General features: G+C 39.4%; 1 long non-coding RNA gene and 1 pseudogene across 2 annotated transcripts; one reads left to right on the forward strand and one right to left on the reverse strand.

Annotated features, from left to right (window-relative positions):
• Nucleotides 1-772: 772 nt before the first annotated feature.
• LOC148844793 (crocetin glucosyltransferase 3 pseudogene) lies at nt 773-3,250 on the reverse strand (annotated as a pseudogene). The gene has a single exon (XR_016101667.1). The product of XR_016101667.1 is annotated as a crocetin glucosyltransferase 3 pseudogene (transcript).
• A 3,380-nt stretch (nt 3,251-6,630) lies between these two features.
• On the forward strand, nt 6,631-15,355 carry LOC148844794 (uncharacterized). Its single transcript, XR_016101971.1, has 2 exons — nt 6,631-6,889; nt 11,916-15,355. It is a non-coding gene; the product is annotated as an uncharacterized LOC148844794 (long non-coding RNA).
• The last annotated feature ends 7,399 nt before the right edge of the window (nt 15,356-22,754 follow it).

Below are 22,754 nucleotides of genomic sequence, written 5' to 3' on the forward strand. Positions count from 1 at the left end.
TTCAAAGGAGATTCCTTGTACCATTCATTTTCTTTGAATCCAAATAAGAAAGAGTAGGAAAAAAACGAACCAACAAAATGAGAAATTTGAAAACCCATCTCACTTATTTCATAGATATATACAAAGGAAGATTCGAGGAGTAAATAATATCAATAAGCTGAAATGGAAGAGCACTTAAATTCTACGCAAATCGAGGTCAAAAGGGTGAATGCCCAGCATTTCTGCCTTATTAATCTCTTTTTTTTTTTTTTTTTATATTCACAAACTTCCCGAGGCTGAGTTTGGAAGGAGTATATATAGTGCAGAATCTTATATTTTGTATTATTTTACATGTATTTATGCTGAACATATTTGCATTTATACTCTTTCCAAACTGAGCCTCAGAAAAATCAAAACAAATGGCAGCATATGATCATATCTATTTTAGAGATGGGCGTTTTTTTCTGAGTTTTTTGAAGCTATTTTGGATGTGTATCCATTACCCTTCTCACCAGACAAAAAACCCTAAACTTGTCGAATATTACAGAAGAGGAAGGACAGAAAAATGGTATAATGTATTATTCTCTTTACGCCTTTTCAATTTTTAATGCGGTTGATACTTGAGACATAACGAGAACCTTCTCAATACAAGGGGAGAAATCTAATCTCTGAAGAACCCCCCCGCCTCCCCACAAAAAAAAAAAAAGGAACCAACCAACCTTGCAGAATACAAAGAAGAAAAGGAAGTTGAAAGAATCAAAGGAGCACTGTTCGGTAAGACAGAGAGCAAGTATGGAGTAACTGGTGACGTCTCTATGATAACGATCGATCGATCAGATTAATAATCAATCATCTCTATCATTCAAAGCGGTTTTCTCTCGGACTTTAGAATTCCGTTTTATTTTTTACAATAATACCCATAAAAGATATCCACACATAAACCGCAGAAAACAACGCAACTCTGAGCAAGAAAGCATTACTCTCGTTCAGGTTTTTCAGACTTGTCACATCGCAATATCAGTGTCTCGACAAAGTCATCGAATGCGCGAAGTGAAGATCCTTTCTGCCCGTCTCCCTCCATTACAGCCATCTTCATCTCCTCTCTCAATCCCTTAGCTTTCCTTCTCATCTCCTCGCCTTCCTCACCCTCCATCACCAATCTGACTATCCTCGCCACATCTCCGCCTTCCACTATCGCATCGCTCCCTCTTGCCAATTCCATGCACGCACCCAGCTCCTCCTCCAACAATTTCGAATTGTAGAATTGCTCCGCCGCAAGAGGCCACCCGATGATGGGCACTCCTCTGCCCAAGCTCTCTAACACCGAATTCCAACCACAGTGGCTCAGAAATGCACCCGTCGATGTGTGAGACAGTATGTCAATTTGAGGCGCCCAGTTATGCACCAGCAGACCCTGTTTGCTCTCTTTCATTCTTTCTTGGAACCCATCCGGCAACCATTCTTCTCTGAAACTCTCCCTGCCGTCGAACCCAGTCGGATTCCGAAGTGTCCAGATGAAAGGCCTCCCACTCTGTTCCAACCCATTTGCGAGCTCCTTCATCTGAGCGACGGTAACGCTATTCTGCGACCCAAAGGACACGTACAACACTGAATTGGGTGGGTGCAGGTTAAGCCATTCGATGCATGCTTCGGGGGAAAGCCCAGGCCGTTTCCCTCCTCTTTCGTGTTCGTCACAGGACCTGGGAAGCAGAGGCCCAATCGCCCATACGGGTTTGCCTGTTGATTGTGCCCAGTTGTGGAGTCTTGACCTCTCGAGCACTTCGACGGTGTTCCAGAGACTCCCGTCGGATCTCCGGCAGCAATCCGCCTGTCGTTTGACGAATTCCGATGACCTTTTATCCTTGGATGCAGCTTTCATGTTGTTGGAGAGTTGGGTGCGGTGTAGGGTGATGCCTGGGACGTCGGGGAGGGTGAACACGTCGGAACAGGTGAGCGTGTGGGGAAGATGAGTCCAAATGGAGTTATAGATGGACATGGCGTAAGGACCGGAGGTGTAAAGAGGGATATGAAGGGACCCAAAGCTGTGTGCAAAATCGATCGTCCATGCTGAGAACATATCGGAGATGATGCAGACGGGGGGACGACCGCCGTCTGATTCTGTAATCTGGGAGATGAGACGGTGGAAGGAGTGACGAAAAAGGGACTCTGAGCCATGGTAGAAGCGCGAGATGTATGATTGTGTTGTGAAGAGGTCGGTGTTCTCAGCGTTGTCAGGGAGAGGGGGTTCGCCGTCGATGCGGAAGGAGAGGTCGAGGAAGCGGATAGTTGGGTAGGAGAGGAAGCGTGGGCGTAGGCTAAGGTTGTTGGCGGGGGTGCTGACGAAAGTGATGGTAAGGGAAGGTGCTCGGAAGGCGAAGAGACGGGCCAGATCAAGGAAAGGGTTGAGGTGCCCCTGTGCCATGAACGGGAACAAGACGACGTTCTTACCATTCCCATTCATCTTCTGCGCTCTGAGCCTCTGAGAGCTGATGGTGGAGACTGGAGAATGTCTCTTCTGTTGAGATCAGATGTGGGTCTCTCCCATTTCCATCCTTTTAAAGTCAAGTGATAAAGGTGATGCCGACAGGATGAATAAAGCGAGCAGCCGAGCAGGGAGATTCAAAATTTAAAAAGATTATTTGACCACAAGATCCGACTTACGAGTGGAGTGGATTGCAAAAAAATTCCTGCCCATTGCTCATCATTCCTTAGTGATGCCTCCCATTCCTAATCTTCTCACTACTCCAACTCCAACCCTAACCCTAAGAAAAACACATAGAAAACCAGCAACCTGTAAACCTCCTCCCTAATTTTCCTCATCGTTGTCTCAGGTGATATATGATCATTATCAGAATCAAAACAAGGGTAGAATAATCCAAAAAAAAAAATAGAAAATACAAAAATGAACACAAATCGCAAACCCCAAAATCCGATATTCATTTGGGATTCTCTTGGAGCTTCTCAGGGAATTGACATCAACGTCAAAACCAATGCCTGATTAACACACTGGTGTAGCTGTAGTTCAGGGCGGGTAGAGAGTGGTAGGAAAAGTGAGTAGGAAATTCCCAGTGAAAACTGGTGCGTTAAAAATTCACCTCCCGGTCGGAAATTGATATCAGCATGACAATTACGGGAGATGTTTCTAATGTACGCACGCTGAGATGTAGGGGTGTCAATTGGACTGGATTTGGTCTAATCCGGTCCAGTCCGATTTAAGCCCATTACAAATGAACCTGGTCCAATCCAGTCCAATGAATATTATGGACCATTTTCAATCTGTTCAAATTCTTGTTAATTTAGATTGGTTTCAACTCAAACCTGATCCATTGACACCTATGTTCTAATCTTCTATCAATGAACTAGATATTAGCTCAATCCAATATAAATTCATTATGGATGGATCGGGTCCAATCCAATATGTCATATTGGTCCGTCCAATCTGTCAAATTCAATATGTCTTATTGGACCGTCCAATCCGTTCAAATAGATTTTGATTTGGATGGAATCCAACCCAAAACCAGTCCATTGACACCCCTACTGAGATGTGCATGTAAGGCACACATAGATGTTCTGTCTCTATTATACTTTTGTTTGATGTAGAATCTATGGCATGGTTTTTTAAATCGACCCGGTGACCAAACCGATAAGGGGTCTGGTTACCGGGTTGAATGGTCTGACCATTCGAACCGAACGCTCAACCTGTCCTAACAAAAAAATAAAAAATAAATAAATAATGGTCAAAACCGTTTGAATAATTAACTGCCTGGTTCAACGGTTCACTGACCAAAATCAATGGTTTTGGGGGGAAATATGATTTTTGGGGAAAACAGAAGTGACTGATTCCTGGTTTTTGTGATCTGACCATCCGATCAGGTCCAATTTTGAAAACCATGATATCTTGTAAGAATTTCAGAGGGGGGAGGGGGAGGTTGTTCACTTTGTTCACACATTTCTAAGGTCCTATTCGTTGTCTGCATTTTGAAAATTATCCCATATTCATTTTGACCCACTAGAGTTTTCGTTTTTCTTTTCATTATTATACTTGAATAATAGATAAAAGAATGTGAGATTGATTGATTGATTGAGAGGAGACAGGATCTGTTCCTCACACCTTGCGCCTCGCAGGCACATCTTCCATACTTATTGATGAATATTCACATGAGATGTTCCCTATGCATGTGAATGTTTATGTGAGGCGCCCATTTGTGAGGAGCAGATCGCATCACAGAGAGAGGACTTAAACTTCTGTTTTTGGAAAGATTTTGGTGAGATTAGATCTGTGCCCCACCAACATACCATATGCATATCTGAACATGCATTGGCGAGATTAGATGTTCCCAATACACGGTTTGGATGTGCTATAGGGCGCAAATGTGATTTCGCTTTGGCTGTATGGTCTCTATGCTTAACAGGAGTTCCAATAAGACATGCTGGATTGGACCAATTCAGTCCAAAATATTCATTAGATCGGTTGGACCTGGTCCATCCGTAACAAATTTATATTGGATTGGGTTGGATTAAGCCAGTATCTACAATGTACTTCTCCAAAATTCTTTTGGTTGTTCACAACAACGACCGGTAATGGCTCTTGTTGGGACCATTGTTGGGACATGATTTGAAGTTTTGAATTCCTCTTTCGATTGCCTCCGCCTCCACTACTTAGCTTGTGAAAAGCTCAGCTTGACTCAGTTTCAAATAAGCTCGAGCCTGATAAATCTCGACTCGTGAGGCTCGCAAGCCGAGCTCGAATAGCTACATATAATAATAATAATAATAATAATAATAATAATAATAATAATAATAATAATAATAATAATAATAATAATTGATGATGGCATATTTAGCCCTCCAGTGAAATTGTGACACATGGCACCTCATGACAACTAGGCGACGCCCAGGCAACAACTTACCAAGTTGGTGTCCCATTCGAACATCGGCCTGTGCGCGGCCTGGCACGGCCTGCACGACCTGGCCGATCTGGATCAGCCTAGTACATGATCCGACCTAGCAACCCATAAGACGCCCACCGATAAACTCAGCATGCATACCCCACGAGCTCCGTAGCTCACCAAGGAGCTCGGTAGCTCACCAAAGAGCTCGCCAAGGAGCTAGGCAACTCTCCAAGGGGTTCGCCACCAAGGAGCCAGGAAGCTCGGTAGAGCTCCCCCCGGCAGCTCGCCACTTGTAGGGTAGCTCGATACAGAAGAGCAGTTTGGCGTATCGCAGGAAGATCTCCTGCCTGACAACTGTACCTGAAAGACTTGGAGACTTGCACCCACATCTCTCACCAGGCGGCGCCTTGCCTGGCAGAGCCGTACTCTGCAATAGTCGCCTGCACCCGTCGCCTCAGCTCTGACAGCGACGATTGCGGCAGAGAGACAGAGGCGGTTGTACCTGACTTGACAGAGGCGGTCACGCCTGATTTGACAGAACACTGCTATGTAAAGACTCCGACCGCCAAAGGCAAGGGGAGAGAAGGAAAAATGGAGGTAATCCCTGCTCTCTAGCTCTCTCATTCCTCTAATATCATCTTCAAGCTCTCGACAATCAAGTGCTAAATTAGGCATCGGAGAGTCCCTGTTGGATAAATACCCCCGATCCCCCTGGTTCAGTTCTTGCAGGTTCTTCAGCTCCCACCGCCTACAAAGAGGAGGAAAAGATGGAGTTCTCGCAGGTCCCTCAGCTCCCACCGCCTACAAAGGAGAGGAGATCACCTCATGCAGAGGGCAGTTGGGTTGTGCTACACCTGGGAGCTCCACCATCCTCTGAGTTACAGGCCGCCTAGGAGCAGGACAAATGACGAGTCCACCAAGGAGCTCAACATAGCTCTCCCCCGGGCAGTTCGCCATCAAGGAGCTCGGTATAGCTCTCCCCAGCTCGGCATAGATCTCCCCCAGGCAGTTAGCCATCAGGGAGCTCATCACCAGGCAGTTCACCACCAGGGAGCTCGTCACTAGGTAGTTCACCACTAGGGAGTTCATCACCAAGTAGCTCGTCACCAGGCAGCTCACCACCAAGGAGCTCGTCACCAAGTAGCTCGTCACCAAGTAGCTCATCACCAGGCAGCTCACCACCAGGGAGCTCGTCACTAGGTAGCTCACCACCAGGGAGTTCGTCACCAAGTAGCTCACCACTAGGCAGTTCACCACTAGAGAGCTCCACCATCCTCTCCTAGGAGCAGGTCAAATGACAAGTCATTTAACAAAAAAAGAATCGATACATCACAAAAAAAATGGTACGTGACAAAAAACGGTTACATTAATAATAATATAAAATATTTTTTCTCAAATCGGGCTTAAACCGAACCGATTTGAAGCTTACGAATTTTTGAATCGAGCCAAGCTTTAGCTTAAGGTTATAGCTCGAATCGAGTTCGGCTCGGCTCGAATCTACTCCTACCACTACCTTCCCCCCACCATCAGGCGTCAGCTGCCACCCCGCCGTTTATTTCCCCGACGGGCCGACGCAGCCCGGCCTGGTATCAGCTCCATTTTTAATTTTTTTCTTCTCCCTTGCGAATAAGGCTACCTTGAATAGTGAGCCTGTTTAGTAGCGTTGCCGTTTGGCTCGTTTCTTTCGTACAAATGGTGCCAGTTCAGCGAGACATATGCGTTGCCGTTTCTTCAGACGAATTTGCTGTTTGGTTGAGGCGTTTTACGAAAAAACTCTGATGCATCGAAAATCAGGAAAGTGGTCGATATCGGAAACGTTAAATGTGACGTTTCCTGTGTCGCCCCACCATTGCTTCCAACCATTTTCCGTCGCCGTCGCCCGGTAAGTTTCTTGTTTTTTCCCCCATTTCGTTTCTTCATGTATAATCACATATTTGATCAAAACCTTCGAGGCTTCGAAATGGATCTTTAAGACTTTCGCGCCGCTCATACTCAGGTGACGGTTCCGTCGCTGGCAGGTATAACCGGCATTATTTTTTACCTTATTTGAATTTACGGAAGATCCCTAATAAGACTGTTTGTACTAGTGCATACAAATGCATGGGAGTGCAAATGTAAAAAATGCAAATTCTTATTTAATTTTGTTTTGAATTTTACTTTTTACTATTTCATGTCTTAATTTACTTCATTTTTATTGCAATCAAACACATCCTAAACTTTTCATTATTTTTTAGTCAAATCTAAGAGCCAATTGCAGGGATCTCCTGTGCTTCAGCCGCCACTCGTTGTTTGTTCACCGTTATTTGTCTTCTTCCTGTGTTTTTGGCCTGTCTGAAACCCAAAATACATGTACCACTCTATGAACCCTTGAAATTGTTATCTGCTCCAACAAGCTCTTAGAAATCTTAGTTGGAACTCAAATATACTATATAACCAGTAGAAAATTTCAGGAATAAGCAGGCTTAATTTCAAACATATTGCAAATTGTTACATTACTGGTTAGGACCCGTGCGATACACAGGGTTTATTTGACATTTCCAATTAAATGGTGTCCATTTAAGTTCAATTCAATTATTATTTTTTGGGGTTATGCCTAGTTTATCCGATTACAATCTAAGTTGGGCTTTAGTGAGAGTGGCCAATTTCCTATTCTCTGGATAAATTTGTATTATTTTTTGTATCTTAATGCTAGTTTTTGTTAATCTTTTGGAAAATATTTTTGATTAATTTGTATTGGTTTATTATTATTTTGTATTATTTTTAGGTTAAATTATATAAAAAAAATCCTCTTATAACAATTCTATAAACCACCTTTATGTTTTGACCCTAACAAAGGACTCCTCTATAGTTTTGAGAAAAAATTGCAAATATCTAATTTCCCTTGGCTCTTCGGTAATAAAGACATTAAAGTTATGAGAATACCCTATCATTGTTAATGCATTATCATAGATAATTTAAAGTTTCAACTTTACTCTCCACTAATCTATTTTTCTAGACAACTTTCAAAGAATAATTCTCTTTACTCTTCTTGGACAAATGTAAAACGGCTAAGGTGAAGTATGATTAATGCATTAAATCAATATTTTTTTTATTTGGAATGCTGACTAAATGAAGGTATTTGCACCTTTTTTCAAAACAATGGGGGAGGTTTTTATTAAGGTCAAAACATTGGGGAGTTTCATAGGATTGTTAAAAAACCCAAGAAAGTTTTATAGGTTTCCTTATTTTTAAATGAAATTTAAATTAATTTAAAATAATTAAACTATGCCTAAAACTAATACTTTTTTATTATTTTTTGAAATTAGTAAAAATATGAATTTATTTAAGTAGATTAAGTTTTATTAGATTTAAATTCCTTATGAAATTTAATATTTTAATTAACTATGTAATTTTTTTATTTTTTAGTGGAACTTAAGTTGGTTTGAAATTAATAAAATTTAATTATAAAACTAATAATTGTTAGATAATTTTGAATTAGTTGTATATTAATTTTAAATTATTCACTTTTAATTTATCTTATTCCTTTTATTAATTAAATTATTTTTATTATATTAATAAAAATATTTATATCAATAACAATAATTAATAATTATTTTTAGTTTATTTAAGTAACTTACTAAATTACTTGTATTATGGTTAATTGATTTTATTATTTTAAAATGGAATATAACTTGATTTTAATTTTAAATGGATGTAGATTATTTAGCTCAATAATATATCCTTCAATATCTCAATTTCAATATAATTAATCTTTACTGATAATTACAGTTTAATGTGTGTGTATATATATATATATAAAATAGATAGATATTGAAGGAGATAGTTAATGGCATAATTAAAGAGAGCTAATGGTGTTTTAATGAGGAGTATTTAAACTCTTAAAGGTGATTGGTCACTTGAGTTATTTTGTTTAATTTAAAATTAGAAAATTCAAAAAAAAAAAAACAGAGAGAAAGATAGGTGTCTTTGAAAAAAAAACAAAAAAGAGATAAGTGCCTTTGAGAATAAAGCCATAGAGCAGGAAAGTGCCAGCTTGGCACATTGCATTTTAATATATAGATATAGATTCAGCAACTTCTTAAAAAAACTGTCATCCTATCACTGTTATCTGTTTGTAGGAAAAATAGACTGATGTCAATTAGTGGTCATTAAGGAAGAACATTTGCCATCTGAGATCTGACATGGCAGACATTCTTAACTTTTTTGATACCAGTACTAATTTAAGAAGAGATAAAAAGAGCACAACAGATATAATGAGAATGGAAAAAACAAACTCAGATGAGGCAAGACAAGATTAAAGGAACATTAGACTAGGACAAACAGAAACTCCTTGCAACATAAACTTTTTTGGATTGGTAGCTTGTAATGTTTTATTAAGTTGTGAAAAAAGAATAGTAAAGTACAAAGAAGAGATTGTTCCAAGCATCTCATATAAAATTTAGGCTAGACCATCTACTTGCCCCAGTATCCAAATTGCCAGGCTTCTCACTTCCATCATTTAGTTTCCTATAGCCAGACTTCCCTGTAACTCAGTTGTTACCCCAATATTAATCCTTGGAGTACTGCTGGTAATTCAGCTTTGATTGAGTCACCTTGGCTGATAGGTCCTGAGTATAAATAGCCAAAAATTTTGCATTGATTGTTCCTAAACATACCACCAATACCTAAGCTGCAGGAATTTCTCGTGATTTACCTATCAAAATTTTCTACCCATTGCTCATCCATACACTGTGCAGTCAGTATCTCAAGTTTTCTTGGAAAATGTACTAAAATTACATGGAATAGTAAAAGTTACAAGGTGCTCTTCATACCATTCACAACCAGAGGGTCAAATAGAAGTTCTGAACCATTTATTGGAAGATGACTTATTTTCTAGCACTTATCCTAGGACATGTTAGAAGTTAGAAGACTACCTAAAGCCTTAAACATGTTCTCAAATTAGTGTTGACTGCTGACTCCATGAAAAAATAGTGTTGGCTACATTAAGGCCTTGGCTTGCAGACTCACAGTTTCAGCCCCAAGGCAGAGATACTTGGAACCCCAAACAGAACAAAGATACAAAACTCCTATCTGAAGAGAAGAGTAAACTGAATTTTATAATCAGGAGATCCTAGAAATAGACACTTACCAAAATAATTGTAGGTAACTTAGGTTCTTCATCATATAGATGTTCTCTGTTGCTTTATCCACCACTCACTTCATGATGACAGTTATATGGGATGATTGACTTGTAGTTTTGCACCAAAGGAAAAGAAACCATCCAAACTCTTAGCATGAAATGGATCACACTCAAAATGGTAGAAGCAGGGATTCCTTAGAATAAGAGGCAAGAGAAACTCTGGTGCAAATGAAGCATGGATCACACTCAAAACATTCAGGTTCTTCAATGATAATTGATTGTACTAATAATTCAAAGTATGACCCAGCCGTCCCACTATACTTATTAACTGCACCCTCTTCCTACTTCAAGTCATGCATCACCATGTTTAATGATATTTGGTTCATTTTGGAAATTATCCAACCCCATGCCCATTAACAGGCCATGTATGGATGATATACAACATTTCTTTCTTGGGATATTGTTCAACAGTATTTCTGAACATTTCTTGTGTCTAATATGCCATCTGCTACTAGCATGATACCATACCCAAAACTATTCTAGTCTTTGATCAGTTCGGTACTCATTGATAATTACTAGTGATTTAATAATTCCATTAGACATATTAAAATGATTCACTAACTCAAAACTCCATTACTGACCTACATAGATTAATGTTTCTAGATAAATGGTTATTTGGTTGGTAATCTTCCCCTTAATCATCAAATAACCGATTACAACAAGTAAAACCAGGTTATGGTCAGCAAAGATAATGGGTCATCTATCTGTTTGTTTGGTTCTTGATTGTTTCTCTTAATCAGAGCACTACTGCCATAAATTGATTTCTGTCTGTTTATATTGAAGGAATTGCCATTTGTTGCTCACTGATTCATGACAGTAGCATGTTTATAGGCTTTTGATTCTTACCAAGTAGGGTTTTCTATGTGCTATCTAGCAACAACTGTCTGTATATCGAGTTAAATTGCAGAACATCTGTAAAGGCAACTTTGGAATAAATTAGATTATAACCCCTTAATCCTTTTAATGAGATCACCCCATTAAATTGTTTGATTTATAACTTTGTCTTGTTTTATCTGGATCATGGGAATGTGAGAATAAAGACCCTACAGCACTATCTAGTTTAAATTTATCTAGGTTTTTCAAAAAGAACAAGTAGGTGGTCCACCACATCTCTCATAATCAACATCCAATTTGGATTCTCTTTCCATCATAATTTGTTTTGACCTTGCTCAATGCAATCCGGTTTCAAATGATTTAATCTCTAGCTTCATTGACATTGTAATTGCTTATATCAGCTCACACCAAGACTCAAGAAATCTATAACAAAGGTTGGTTGAAAGAATGAATAAAGATATTATACATAATGATATTTAACCATACTAATGCATCACCATTTTTGTTTCTGAAACATGACAAAGATACACTACCATCTTCGCTTGAATAACAGTTGACCAATGGAGCAGATAAAGAAACCATCATACTTTGGGGGATATGACATTAGTTCCCATACTGTATTTATTTGTTTAGTTATTTTTCAACATTTAGCTCCTTATGCCTTTATATGATGTATTGGATGATGTCTAAAGTTGGTTAAGAGTAGGGGTCCTATTTTCAACATTTGACTTGTTTGTAGATGCCCTCTTAACAAACCAGTTTTTTTTTTTTTTTTTTTTTTTTTTTTTTTTTTTTTTTATTGGTATCATTTGAACAGGTGAGATTAAATCAATTTTTCTAGGAGACAGCTATAATGTTTTTGATTTATTTGGACAGCCTAGATTGGTTGAGATCTTGATATTAGTATGACTTTGTATTTGTGCTTTTATTAACTCTTTAATGTGGGCCCCTTGCATATGGATATATAGATTGAATCCTTAGAAAACCCAACTAAAATATTCTAACTAAGCTTAGTGGAATTTACTTAGCAGGATGACATTGGAGATAGAAAGTGAGGAAGTTTGCAAGTTTACAGCTGATAGTGTACAATGGACTGAGGATGAAGAGGAGACGTTCATTAGCTTAATGGTGGAACAGGTTTGGGCAAACAACAGGTCCACATCCTCCTTCAATATTGAAGGGTGGAAATACATCTGAGAGAAATTTAACCAAACACATAACAAGAATTACATACATGCCAAGTTCAAGAACAAATATAATGCACTGAGGCAGCATAGAAAGGAGTATTTGATGCTCCTTAACCACACTGGGGTGACAATGGATCCTTGACGAAAAATCCCACTACCAATGAGGATGTTTGGCAGAATCTATGAAAAGTAATTTTGCCATTAGGTCATGCCTTTTCTTTAGTTTGGAATGATATAAGCCCTAATTACTATATGCTATGTGCAGACTTACCAATGGGCACATAAATTTAGGATGAAGGTTTTCCATCACTGGAACAATTTGGAATACATTTTTGGAGGAGCACAGGCAAGCAAGGATAGGGGTTTTTCACTTGAAACGGGTCTTGGTAAGCCCAACCAGCAAACAAATAACCCACCACCAGTTATCTTCCTAAACAATCAAGGCACACCAACCATTGGGAAATCTGTTGCTGGTGTCAACATTGTTGACCTCAACAATGATTCGCCAATAGGGGTCCTGAAACGTAAGAATAGAGTTGGCAATCCCCCCACCAGCTTGAAGAAAAGGAAGAAGCAATGTCTTCCTCTAGGTCTTGATATTATGATTGGTTCATGGGTTGAGGTCTATAAGCGTGAAATTGATTTCTTAGAAAGAAAAAGTGAATGGGAGGAGAAAGAGATTGCTATCGAGAGGGAAAGAAAAATCGAGATGGAGAGGGCAAAGATTCAAGAAAAAGAAAGATACATGGAAAGGGATAGGGAGAAGGCCATGCGTGCAGAGATTGACAAGGCATGGCAGAAAGAGCATTTGGAAACATGTCTTGGAATCCTTAATTCCATATTCTCGGTTGAAAGCTTCTCTACTTCCTGTTACTTCATGGCTACCCAGTTGTTTCAAGAGGAAGGACGAAGGACTTTGTAATTCCTTCGCTATTACACTCGTATAGTCCACAAATAGGAAAACAATGTTGTATGACTTTGTTATGCGCCTTAGGAGAACTCACCCCTAAAAGCTATCTGTTAGAGGGAGGGAACCCAAGCACATACATATCCCACAACAGCATCCCATACTACCGATGTGGGATACCTCACATTAGTTTCCCATACTACTAATATGGGACAAATGGATCGTAACATTCCACCACTCTCCACAGTCCCGGCACCCAGGCGGGCTGGCTTTGCACTAGTCCACCTAGTCCCGGCTGAACACTGCAATACCAACATCACCACCTGCACTGCACAATTGCAACTAGGAGGCATAGTGTAGGCTCTGATACCATTTGTTATGTGCCTTAAGAGAAATCACCCCTAAAAACTAGCTGTTAGAGGGAGGGAACACCCCCCCCCCCCCCCCCACACACACATATCCCACAACAGCATCCCATACTACCGATGTGGGATACCTCACATTAGCATCCCATTCTACTCTTATGGGACAAATGGATCGTAACAGACTTCTTCTTTGAGTGGGCATACATATGTTTGGAATGAAGTCCTTAATGACCTAGAACACCCAAATAAATGCAACCCTGCTTAGGGAGAGGAGAGTGTTGAAGAACACTCAAAATACCACTGTTGGGGAATATTTATACCAACTTGCTCCTATGGTAAAAGAGACATGACGCTACACATGGCAAGAACAGAAACTAATTAAGGGCAGTAGTTTTACCGTTGCCCACCAAGTTAGAGGTGACCACAGGGATTCATTCATGTGGGTCAATCAGTATGTTGGAATCCATCCTAGAACACTTAGGACTCATGTCACCCAACCTAGTTCATCTACTATGCAACCACAACATAACAATAGATATCTTGTCCTCATTGCTTGTTGTGGTTGTAAGGTGTGATTGATAATTGTTCTATTACTTTTGAAGCTCATTAAATAAAATGAATACACTGTTAGCATAATTGGTGGATTTATGGACCATTCTTAGCTCATCTTGATTGTTTATTTTCCTAGATAATATTCAGCTACTGCTTATTTTGAAACCTAATGTTACTACGAAGTTGTTTGTCTTATTTCTAAAGGTAACCTCAGATATGCATTGACTATTTTCGTACATTTCAATGAGTCATGTTTTTCTTTTTAAGTGAGTTGTGTTCTTGAAAGCTGATGCATCAGTAACAATTTGAATGCCTGAATGCCTTGTGCCAAGTAACCACCTAAGTATGATTTTCATATCGTTGTGATGGCTGTGATGGTTAATGAGTCGTGTTCTTTTCCAAGTAACACTTTGACAGAGATCAAGTCCAGTATGTAAAAAACACTTGATTCCCAATCCTGTATGGGATCTCCTCAGTTAATTTGTTTCCATCGAGTTTCAAGAATATTAGTTCTTGACAATCCCCTGGTATTGGATCACTTTAAAAGTTGTGATAAATCCAGAATTTTCAGATACGACATCCTTCCTACCTCTACTGGTATCTAGCCTGAAAGCAGATTGTTGCTCACGTTTATCATGTATACAAGTGAAGTTGAATGGACAAGATACACGGGAATTTCTCTTGTTAGTTGATTTGCGGATCAAGTTCTTGCATGTATTTTAACCACACACAATCTCAAGTTTGCAATCTACTGAGGTATGGAACCTGATAACTGGTTACTGAATAGGTAGAAGTACCCAAGCTTTAAGCTTATGTAGATACCCAATTTCGGGATGGATTATTCCAGTCAAGTTGTTGGTATCAAGTAGCAAGGAATGAGTTTTGTCCAATTAGAAGAATTTGGCTTAGGGGTGCCACTGAAAGGGCAAGGGCCCTGCAAGGTTATTTTCTGACAGCTCAAGGGAAGTAAAGTTGATGCAAAAGCCAACTGGGATACTGGAATTCAAGTACCCAAGCTTTAAGCTTATGTAGATACCCAATTTCGGGATGGATTATTCCAGTCAAGTTGTTGGTATCAAGTAGCAAGGAATGAGTTTTGTCCAATTAGAAGAATTTGGCTTAGGGGTGCCACTGAAAGGGCAAGGGCCCTGCAAGGTTATTTTCTGACAACTCAAGGGTAGTAAAGTTGATGCAAAAGCCAACTGGGATACTGGAATGCAAGCCTGCTTTCTGTAGATTTAGTTTCTGAATCATGGTAAGCTTTCCTATAGAAGATGGTATAGGCCCATAAAAATGATATTCCTGCAGTTCAAGATTTCTGAGGTTGGACAAAAGGCTAATCTCTGTTGGAATTGTACCATTCAGTTTATTTTTTTTCCTAGCCTCAGCTGTTAAAGTTTAGCTAGCTTCTTGATTTCCATGGGAATTGATCCTTCAAAATGACTTTTGGTGAGGTTGAACAGGTATCAAACCTATAATTTGATTGTTTGACAAGTCCAGAAAAATGAGCTATGAACATTCAAAATTGAATGGGGGAACATCTGGTTTCAGATTGAGTGCAAATTGCGGTTTACTTGCCACTTCAAATACCCACCTTTATCTTGCTTTGTTTGAGAAATGCTAAGGTGAACCGTCAGAGGTAGAGTTAGGGAAGAAGAGTTGCATGTTTTCATAACCAAGGACCCACGTTCAAGTTTCTAAGTATCAATATGAGAGGCCCTGTATTAAGTGTATCATTTTGTATCGTTGGGTGTTCAATACATCTATTTAAAGGTATTTTCAGTAAACCAATTCTTTTATTAATTAAAGAATTAAAAATACGTATAAAAATGAAATAAAAAAACTAAAAAATATAGGGTTAAAAGTATCAATACACCTCAACGCCCAAACACTATGGCGATGATGATACAGGAACCCTCTTTATAACATTAGACTTGTGCTCCAACTCCAGTAGCTCATCCTTTTGGCAGATTATAGTGCCCAAGCGAGAATATGAATGCCTATGATCACATTGGCAGATTAGCTCCATCGCTGATCAAAAAAGCAAAACACTAAACCCTTGTTTCTGCCGGTCCACTTGTATTTTGACCTTCTTGTATCCTGGGTAGCATCATTTCAAAGGTAGACGACCTTTCAAGTATTAAGCACCCCCTCAGAATTTGGTTAGGACTTAGGATTGGCTTCTCCACTTGTGCAAGGAGCATGCTCAGACATCTAATCTGAAAATAACTCCATAAATTGAGCAATATGGCACCCCCCCCCCCCCTATTTTTTTGTTCTGAAAACTTTGTTCCCGAGTAAAAGAAAGATAATTGCTTCAATTATCCATGGCCGTGGCCTCCCTCAACCACTACTGTGCTCAACCTTTCTTTTATGCACGTAGACACCAGGAAGCTATGCTTGATGAAAATTCGCACAGCCTATATCTAACCGATAATATATATATTATATTATGCAACGTAATATAGTTCTAAATAAATTTCAAAATAAATAAATATGCTCATATGCAAGTAGGAATAACTAAGGTGGGATAAATTCGAGGATCTTTGTTCCTTTTGGGGATAGGGATGGGAATCCTTGTTTCCCAGCTGGGTATCCAACCTCCCCTCCTTGATTGGGTTGGGGATGGAGACGGTCTTAGACTCAATTTGCAAGGAGTAGAAATATAGTGTAGAACCTTGTATTTTGTATGTGTTTGTATTGTATATATTTGAATTTATACTCTTTCAAAATCGAGTTTGTATTGAAATTCTTTCCAAATCTATGATGCTTGAATGTATCTCCGTGAAAGAAAAATTGCTTCCTTTCTTACTGTAAAAACCATTAATGATGTGAAAATACAAAAATGAAAATCAATATTCTAAAATCATTAGTCACTCCCCTTTTGCTAAACTACCCCGACCCTCCTTAGAAGCTTTATGCCAAGGTTGATTTAACAAGATAATGTAGAGGGGTGTGTGCATTTTCCATTGCTCAATTGGTTTTGGAACAGATTACAGTTATTGGACCCTACTATTTTGAAGAAGAAGAAGAAGAAGATAAGAACAAACACTAAAACAATGTATTATTATTTATCTGCAATGGAGAAGAGAAACAAAGTATATAAGTAAAGCCCACAATATATGAAACGGTGGGTTTCCGATAACTAAAAGAAAGGAAAGGAAACAAAAATCAATAAAATCACTTAATCCTAGCCAGAAGCCGATATCTGTATCAAAACAAATAATGGGGCCTAAAACGAATAATTAATCTCCGCCATATGTATACGACGAGTATTGCCATCATCTACTGCTTCAAGAGAGCGAGAAGCGACACCAGGAGAGATGAACAGAGGATGGTGCCGGAAATGGACAGACCAAAAGCCGATCCAGTTTCCATGGAAGGTGCCGGCGATGGCGCCATCTCCATATCCTGGGCCGAAACGGCAGCCACTGCATAGAGGACTGCGACAAGGAAGACGAGCACAGCGGCCTTCATGATTCTTGCTGCAGATAGCCGTTTCTGAGTAGTAGGAGTAAAGAGAAAAGAACTCGAGTTGGTGAGAGGGACGATTTGATTGATTGGAGGGGATGGGGGGAGGGGGTATATATAGATGAAACCATGGAAGAAAGATAGAGAGAGAGAGAGAGAGAGAGAGACGAAGCGCGTATGGTGGACCCCACGATCAATGTGAACGAACGGAGCAGTCATAATTTGGTTAGTATACGAAAGTGGAACGAAACGGAGGAAGCCCCAGAGACCGTTCAAACTTCAAACTCCAAAACTCTGATTGATTGATCGTTCGGTTCTGGGACGACTCTCTGAAATAGAGTTGGGTCGGAAACCGCGTAAAGTTCTTAGGTAGTAGTGACACGTGAATGGCGGTTGGTTGGCCTAATTACTGAATACAAGAACGTCAAATGGAAATCCATGCGTGACTCAGGAACTCTGGAGGAAACTGGAAATGTCCATCAGGGAAACCGTTTCGGGGCTTGATGATTGCTTCCGACCTTTTCTGAAATTCTTCTTCAGTTCTTCCCAATTCCCATTTTACATGTGAGTGTAACTTTGCCAAATCAGACTGAATAAGACCCGGCCAACTTTAACTTTTTCTTTGGTGGTCGGCTCACCGCTCATCAGCCATGACTCGTGCATGAATTGGTCCCAATTCAGTAATTCATTAGAAATGGAATGCGTAGCGGGCGCGACTAAATTAATTGAAAAGGGTTCATGCGTTCCTTCCGCCATCAATGGTATGTATTACAGTCCCTTCACGCAAGGCCAAACAAAGGAGATCCCTTTCTCCTTTTCCACATTAAATACAAGACTTTAATTAAAAAGAAGAATAAGAAGGAAAAGCAACTGATGTTACCCACACAAAATTTGTAGTTTCAAAGAATTGATTTTCAAAACCAGTTTCCAAAACTTAAAAAAATAGTGCTTGCGAAAAGATCCGATTTAAATCCAAATTCGATCTGATAAGAGCTGGATTCAGATATTTCCTTTGATCTTGACAAATTGGATTGAATCGAAAAAGTTGATCCATTAAGTTAATGGGTTGCATTCGAATCAAATTTTGGATTAATTGAATTGAATCATATATATACTTAATGGTGTGTGATCTGGTTGTTCCTAGCTGGTTGGCAGTTTGGACACTCATTGCTTAGTTGGTTAGTCGAACTGTAAAGAAGGAAAGCTCAGAAAACTCGGGGTGACTAACTCGACATGGTCACTCTGATGCTTAAGTTAGTACTCAATGAATGCGAGTTGAAAACTTGCGAGTAAGATAGCTAGAATGCACAATCACGCGTACCTAGGCCTCAGGGGCTGATGCCCTTATATAGATAGTTTGTCGTGGGTCTCACGAAACACCTTCGAGATACCTGGCCCACGTTGTTAGGAGTCCGTTCCGCCGTGGGAGGTGGATAACGTAGTAGTCGATAAGGCTTATTATGTCCGTCTGATCCAGGCGGAATGAGGATAAGGCCTATGGTCGTGCAGTGTGGTCTGAAGGGATCAGAAACAGCTGGTAGGCTTTTAGAAATATGCTACGTGTCACCTTGACAAATTTGGTCGTTCTGAGCTGCTCGGGCCTCGGCCCTAGCCGAGGTGGCTCGACCTATCAAAGTGGTCGAGGATGCTGAGTCACGCATCTAATCACCGAGTCGCATCCACGTATCCACTACTTACTAGTTCGGACCAAATCACCCCTCATCAATACCTTTTTATTGAATTCAATGCATTCGACTTGCAGAGCTGCAGCCCTCCCTTAAAATTATAAAATTTGTCAGAAATGGTTAAATTATGTGAAAGCATGCCAAATGTATAGCTGCAACCTAACTTTGATGCTCTGATGGAGCATGAGCATGCATGATGTAAGCATGCCGCTCAAGATCATGATCATCACCCCTTTGGCCTTTACTCGTTCTCAACAACCGAAAGCAAAGGGCTTAAAAAAATGAAAGCAAGAAAGAAAACAAACACAAAAAGGGTCGCAACTGGGAGGAAAGCGAGCAATAACCTTTAATTTGCTCAAAGGTAAAGGTTAGTTGTTGGCAGCAAACATCCCCCGCTGATACAATCTCAATTTTCTTGTTTTTATTAACCAGATTCATTAAAAGAAGACACAAACTGCACCTATAGCGAGCAAACTGTGAACTATAAATCATAAATATCGTGTCAACATCGGTTAGAAAAGATAGGCCCATTGCATCAAACTCTTCCTTAGTTGTTATTGTTGTTTGCTAGGTTAAAGTAGAAACCAATTGAGTTGTATTAATGTTAAGAGTTCAACTACATTGCATTCATTAATATTGGTTGCACGCTAAATGTAGATATCTACTGATCACGTTCAAGTTTGCTTACATTTCATTGGTTTATTTTTCATAAAAATGCACTTTTACATTTTAACAAGATGCACCTATCATCACATTCAACTAATCATGTCTTTGATTTTGCTTAATGTTTAATATATTACTCAAAAATTCTGTCACCATTTTTGTTGCTGAGAAAATACAAGCAAATAAATTGGAAGAATGTATTTCACAGTATTGACTAAGGGTTCGACTATGATTCTGAAAAAAAAAAACCTGTAATCAATGAAGTAGTATCATAAAAGTGACAACCACTCAAATCAATGAGAATCCATCAAAATTCATGGGGTGCTTTTGATTAGTCAGGCTCTCAAAGTGAGTTGTGTTAATGAAGCAGCAGATAATGTAGCAAACTTTGCCATTTCATGTATCCAGGATCATGACTTAGCCCTCTACTCCCGATTTTCTTGAACGTATTATTCTAAGATGGGTGTGTGGTCTTGATGATTGAAATCAATTTCTGTTGAGGGCTTTGAAATATTAAGTGGATTATTATGTATTTAAGTGAATTGGATTTTCGTTTCATGGCCGTAGATAAACATAAGGTGTTATAATGGTGCAAGGAAGGGAATTAAGGACAGATTTGGTTCATAGTTGAAATTGGAATGGGAATTGCCTAGTCCTCCAGCCTGTTTAGTTCATATTAGGGGTGCAAATTGGGTGGGTTGGGCCAAGTTTATGGTCAACCTGGGCCCGGTTCTAAAATTTGGGCTTAAGGTTTGAGTTTGGACCGAGCCTGAGGTCAATCCCAATTTTTCCAACCCACAGTACTGTAATTTTATGCAAATATGTATATATATATGTATATATGTATGCAAAATATGTGTATAAATAGGTATACATATATACAAATATGTATATTATATATATGTAAATATGTATGCAAGTTTAACACATATGTATAGTAAGGTTGGGCTTGGACTGGGTTTGAGCTACCTAAGGGCTAGGCCCAAGCCCAACCTGAATAATAAAAAAGCCCGATTTCTTGGACCCAAGCCCAGCCTGAAGACCGAAAATCCAAGTCTAATTCGTGTAAAATTTTGGACTGGACTGGTTTGGGCATGGGTTGGGCCCGCCCAAGTTGCACCCCTAATTCATATGGGAATCTATATCAAATTCCATAAAATATCATGCCTCCCAAAGAGTATTGGCAATAGTTTAGGGGGTTTTAAATCATTTGTCTTTTTTGATTGGCGGAAGCCTAGGAATAACAACAAGGTGGGTTCAGATGGATTTCCAAGCCCAACTTTTAAATTAATCTCTGTCCTAGACCCCATCCTTTTTGGGAAAAAAAATTAGCCTCATCCCAAATCCCCAATGGAGACAGGTTCCCCATTGGAGACCTAAATCCCCGATTTAATTAAATATTTGTTCTTGAAAAAACATTTATGTAAAATAAAAGAAAATGATAATATAAATAATATTTTAATATATACAATAAAAATACTATTATATGTTTAAAATATATATATATATATATATATATATATAATCCATTTCCATCCCGATTGGATATCCCTATTAGTCCATCTCCGTCCTTGTCCTTGTTCCCATGAAGATAATCTCCATCCTCATCCCCAAAAATTGTCATCCCTATCCAAGGCTGGATAAGCCATTTGATTCCATCAAATGTAAAAATGCTATTGGAGCAATAATAAGAATTATAATCCCATTCTACCCAATTTGGATTTCCATTCCAAATCCCTATTCCCGTAAACCAAATATCCATCCACACTATATCCATATATAATCCGGCTCAGCCAGCCCGAAAGTTGGTTGGACGGTTGGACCAGGTCAACAATAGGCCTACTATTTGCGTTAGGCTTGCACAGACTCTCATCGGATCCAGGACCAGGAGACTCCTTAAGGAAATCTCGGGCTTTGTCGTTGTATAGCCAGCTGTCAACGTTTGATGTGGGGCCCACTCTTCTCTCCTTTACTGCCTATAAATTAAGCCCACATGGCAATGGCAAACCCTAGGCCTCGGTAGCGGTTCAACAGTAAATACCACTGGCTCTTACACGGTGACTCCTCTCCGTTTTCACGCAATGGCGCAAGTTAGCATGTATGTGTAGGGCAGCCGTGGTAGCCTTCTTCGTGGTAGCGATAATCTCTGCAGTGTCTGCGCAAGAGAGCGACAGCGAGATGGCTCCGGCACCGGCGCCTTCGATGGTCACAGGGTCGGCCTTTACGTTGCCCATCTCCGGCGTAGTCCCCTGCTCGTCTCTCTTCTTTTCTCTTCTGATGCTCTTGAAGCAGCATTAGATTGATGGGTCGGAGGGTTATCTTTGTCTATTTCTTTCTAAATTCTTTTCTATTTTTTTGGGTAGTGCAGAGATTGCATAAGTGATGCCTGAGATTCTTTATTGTTTGTTGCTCTCCTTTCTCATTTTTACTGTATACTATTAGACGATTATAGATGAAAAATTTCAGAGTCCTTTCTATTAGTTTGTTTGCTGTTGGGTTGTTATTTATTTTTATCCTGGTTGAATATAAGTTTTTTTTTGTAAGATAGCTGAATTTTAATGTATGCTAGGGGTCGTGAGATTATTTGTCTGGAACATTTTCTGAAAAAAAATTTATTTGATATCATGGGTTTTATGATACATACCAGGAAATATCAGATTTTTCTTTAAATTCATAGTTTTTATATCTATGCATATGTTGATGAATTTGGTAGAAGAATAAAATTCCAACCTGACTGAACCCAAGTACCCAACCCAACTGAGATGTTTGGATAATTGGATTGAAAATTAGGTTAGATCAGGCCCCATGCCCCAAGGTTGAGCTTTTACCGCATTGGGTTGGACTAGGGTTAACCTCAAAGAAATGGTGAAATCAATTCAAAGCATCAATCCGACATGGATTGATGATGTTGCAAATGGACCAGATTTTAATCGAGCGTATTTAAATCTGATTTCGTTTTGTTATATATTCGGGTACATTTGACTGGATCCGATCAATTTAAAAGGGAAAACCTATGTTACCGGATATACATGTTTTCATC

The sequence above is a fragment of the Nelumbo lutea genome, chromosome 7 (genome assembly GCF_056320005.1).
Source record: "Nelumbo lutea isolate HS-2025 chromosome 7, American lotus-T2T, whole genome shotgun sequence".
NCBI lineage: Eukaryota > Viridiplantae > Streptophyta > Magnoliopsida > Proteales > Nelumbonaceae > Nelumbo > Nelumbo lutea.